The sequence below is a fragment of the Talpa occidentalis genome, unplaced genomic scaffold (assembly GCF_014898055.3).
Source record: "Talpa occidentalis isolate TD23 unplaced genomic scaffold, MPIMG_talOcc4v2.1 talOcc4.350, whole genome shotgun sequence".
NCBI classification, from domain to species: Eukaryota; Metazoa; Chordata; class Mammalia; order Eulipotyphla; family Talpidae; genus Talpa; species Talpa occidentalis.
This window is the reverse complement of record NW_023603741.1, coordinates 29,282-34,089: the sequence shown is the minus strand read 5'-3', so window position 1 is coordinate 34,089 and position 4,808 is coordinate 29,282.

Sequence of the window (4,808 nt, the reverse complement as noted above, 5' to 3'; positions counted from 1 at the left end):
GATAAAGTTTGTATCAAAGCTTAAGGTATGGAGTGGAGAAGAATTTCTTTGGAATGAGAACTTGGATAGAAGTAATGCTATGAGCCTCATAATCTAGGTGGTCCTGCATAAATAAAGCCAGGGAATTCACTCCCCTGCAGTCGCTAGCGCTGTCTGAAACTGCAAATTGATAAGATGATGGGTGTGAACTGCCCAGTACAGTGACTGGCATGTACCAAGCACTTAGTAAATGGTACCTCCTTAAGTGTTCCAGAGCCTCTGCTACTTTCCATCCCATTATTTTAAAGTAAAGAGTGTACCTTTAAATGAAATCGTAGTTCTGCTTATTACATACAAAGCTAGCTTTTTCAATAACTAGACATCTTGCATCCAATTCACTTTATTTCTTTTTTAAAGATTTATTTATTCATTTACACAAGAACTAGGGTACAGGCCAGATGCCTGGGAGGGTGAGAGGATTCACCAGAGACAGAGCAGGAAACAAGAACAGGCAGACTGACGAAATACACTGCTGAGGGGAGCAGCAGGCGAGACAGGAGAAGTCTGCTGCTCCATATGGGACCCTCACCGGCCGGCCAGGATCGAACAGCACTGCAGAGGCTGCGGACAGCTTCACAGAGTGGCGCTCAACCGCCTGCGCCACCAGGGGAGGCCTCCAATTCACTTTTTTTTATTTTTTTTTTTTTTTTATTTTTTAAGATTTATTCATTTGTTTGTTTATTTATTTATACAAGCACTGGGTACAGTCAGAAGCACGGGAGGGTGAGAGAATTCACCAGAGCCAGAGCAGGGAGCAGAGCAGGCAGAAGGACCAAAGTACACTGCTGAGGGGGCAGCGGGCGGCAGGAGAGGTCTGCGCGCCATGTGGGACCCTCCTCTGGTGGCCCGGGAGCAGCCGGGGATCGAGCAAGCGCTGCAGAGGCTGCGGGCAGCTTCGCAACCCAGCACTCAACCGCTGCGCCACCAGGGAGGCCCTCCAATTCACTTTAAAGGCTGTCCTCTTTTTGTCCCTACAAATGAGTGTTGCCACCTCTTTGAACAGTTTCCACTGTGATTCCCTGGCTAGCAGATTTTTATAATAACACTGATGCTATATGATTGTTTGGAGTTTTACCTCTGAATCTGGCCAACTGGAACAATATCATTTCTTCTTATCCTCCTGTCTTCCCATTACATTGGTCCAAATTCCCACCCTGGGTGGTCTGGTCTCCTGCTTAAGTCTCCCAACCCTCTCTCCTCTTCCAGTCTTCTTCCTCCAGTCTTCTTTAATGATGTTAGGTCAGCCTGGCTGTTAAACCTGCAGTGGCTTCTAGAACCCCAGGCCTTTTTTTTAATATATATTTTTTTTTTTAAATATATATATATTTTACATCATTGTTCATTTTTGTATAATGTTTGTTTTTCCTCTCAGGTGTAGTCCCCATAAAATTCCTACCACCAAGTCACCCGTGAACCGTCACCATAGTCTCTTGTGCTCTTCCCTCCCCTGTTTTGATCCTTCTCCTTCCCACTCCCCTGCTGTAATTCTCCGATTTATAGTTTGCCTAAGAGTTTTGTCTTTTTTTTTCTTTCCCCACCCCTTTTTTGGTTTCCCTGTATACCTCCTACAAGTGAAACCATCCAATATTTTTCTTTATTCCTTCTGACTTATTTCACTGAGCATAATCCCTTTCCAGCTCCATCCATGTTGCTGTGAATGGAATGAGTTTATCTTTTTTTGATTGTTAAGAGTATTTCATTGTGTGTATATTCCACATCTTCTTGATCCAGTCATCTGTCTTTGGACATTTAGGTTGTTTCTGTATCTTAACTATTGTAAATAGTGCTGCAATGAACATAGGAGTGCAGGTTTCCTTTTCAATTAATGATTTTGTGTTCTTTGGGTAGATTCCTGGGAGCAGAATTGCTTAGAACCCCAGGCTTTTGACGCTTTCTAGTCAGATTGGATTAGGGTCTACATTAAGGGCTCATTTAATTTAATCACCTCTTTTTGTTTTGTTTTGTTTTGTTTTGTTTTGTTTTGTTTTGTTTTTGCATAGAAAAACTGGGGTGTAAGCCAGAGATTACCTGCACATTGAAGTTCTGACATAGTGAGTGTTAGGACTTAAGTATATGAATGGTAGGAGGGAAATTCAGTCCATAACAAACACTTATTTAGAGTGTCTGTTTCAGTTGGGAAAACAATATAGAGTAGAAACAGTTATTGGGTTTATAGCTCTGAATCAGAATATGCAGTGTGTCCCCTGTGTATATCCCAGGTTGCCCAGCCTTTGGGCACACAGAGCAGTTGCTGCAGAACCCCACAAAAGACAGTGACTGACACTGAAGTTTTACCCTATTCTATTATTTTGAGTAGTTGCTGTAAGGAAAAAATTAAGGTATAAACAAAGATAGTAGCAACATCAGAGCAGGCTACCACTCTGGGGGGCCAAGTGTACAAGGAAATCACCACAGGTCTTCAGGGCAGGAGACATGGAACATGGCATGAGTGATGTGCTTCCCGATGGGTAGCCCTTCAGCCTTAACTTCCTGGGCTGGACTCTTGATTTCAGAAAAGATTACAGACAAGCTCCTTATAAGGCCAGCACTACAGGTTCCTCTTGGGTAGACTGCAAAACTGGAACTGAGAATTGGGGCTGTGCATTAAGGCTTAAAAAGGCAGCTAAGATGGGAGGGAAGTTGTATTTGCAACATACTGTGTAACAAAACCATTTTACAATACTTTAATTGCACTTTTGCTTCCACACATCATATTTGGGTTTTTGAACATGAATTAATGAAAAAGTGGGAGTAGGAATTAAGCATGCTTTGGAGTCAGAGAAATTAATAAATGTCTCCCTGATCAAGCACTTTTGTGAGATAGTGGAATCCTAAGGTTTGTTTTATACTTGTGACTAACAGTATGCCAATTTAATTCCAAGAATAATAAAACCAGAAAATAAAGAACAGTTTCTTCATCAGACAATTAGTTTATCGTTTTCCCTGGTTCTGGTTCTGAATGTCTCTTCTTGGCAGCATCCTCAACATGGCATGGGGCAGGCCTGCCTTTCCACATAACTGTGTCTGTCAGCAGCCACTGTGGTCAGACAAGTGTGGCTCAGTAATGATAGTATTTGATATAAACTGATTTACAAATACCAACAAGTATAGATTCCACTACCAGCCCTTCATCTCCTCATTCTCTCATACCTTTTGGTCTCTTAATGTTGTAATCACCTTTCACATGAAGTAAGATGGAAGTGATGGTTTCATGAGCATTGAGTAAGTTTCACCAGTTCTCTTAACCATGCCAAAAGAATGGATAATAAATATAGTCTACTACCCTACAATTGCTAACAGCAAAAAATTATCATCTTAGGAACCTGGGTTGTCTGATTTTTTCTTTTATAAATAGAAGTATCAAAAGATAGTCAAAACCAAGACCTATGTAAAAAGAGGTTAGGGTTTCTCAAACTTTACTGTATGTTTGAACCCATCTTGCAAGATTGCCAACCCTGCAGTCTTGCAATTCTGATTTGTAGGTGGAGCATGGAGCCAGATAATCTGAATTTCTAACAGACTCCCAGGTGTAGACAGTGCTACTTAACCCTTGAGGATCAAGGGACTAGATAACTAGGGACTTCCCCTGAGAGAACCATCTACCAACACCTGCCTGTGTTAAGTGTTTCTGATATTCTTTGTAGTATTATGTCCCACCGAATTAAAAATCAGTGATTAAACTGCTCAGATTTCTGAGAGTGAGAACTAGTTTTCAACTGGATGGAGAGCCAAGTGGACACTGAGTAGGGTGTAAAAATAGTGCCTGGGGATAGCAGGTGGGTAACCTACTAACCAGATAAGTGTTTCCTATAACAAAATTATGTGAAAAACACACTATAGCTGGAATTGCCAAATAATCTGAACTGGGAGGAGGAAGATAAGACTTTGGAAGAATAGTATGTCCATACTGTTTATTATTAAATATTTCTATATTGACACTAGTATTTGTGTCCTTGATTCTGTGCCTTCCAAACTGGGAATCTTCCACTAGTACTCCTTATCATGCCCCTATGTCAAGTTGACATTTTTTCCTCCCTTCTGATTTTGGACTCAGTTTCTATCTCCTGCACCAAAGAGAGGCTTTCCTTTTTGTCAGTACTCCATTAGCAAAGAGGGAAAGGAAACACCTTTGTCTTTTACTCTGAGGGAGGTTTTTTTGTTGTTGTTGTTTTGTTTTGTTTTGTTTTTATGAGAATGTGAAGAACTACTAACACAGGCAGCAGCTTTCTCTGTGTAAACCTGCTGTGTAAACAGCACTTGTGAAGTGTGGTATCACCTTTGCCTCCAGCTAAGGTCAAAAAGAAGGGCCTTCCTTTAGACCCCAGAGGAAAGTGACTGTCATCTACAACACATTAGCAAGCCACGTTGCTCCTAATTTTCTTACCCTGCTTGATAAGAATTTAAACAAGACGTCATTAGACGTTTCTCCTGACACCAGAATAGAATTATCGAATATTGAAGTGGCCAGAAGTAACTATGCCCTTTTGTTTGTTCTTTCCTTTCTGGGAAGATGGTGAAGATTCTGTGTTCTCATGATGTAAGGAAATCAGGAGAATTCTGAGTCCTTTGAAGGAAAGTCATTCTAAAAATCTTTGAGAGCATGTGGTTCCCTTGACTCCCAACCTCTTTTCAGGATCTTCCTTTGGGGCCTTGGGCACAGAGTGAGTTATACATTGCTGCCCATTTCCTGGGCAGGGAAGGAGGTCCTGAGCTCTTTTAAAGAAAAAAACAGTGTTTTTTTTTTAAAAAAAACTGTCGTCACAGGTAGT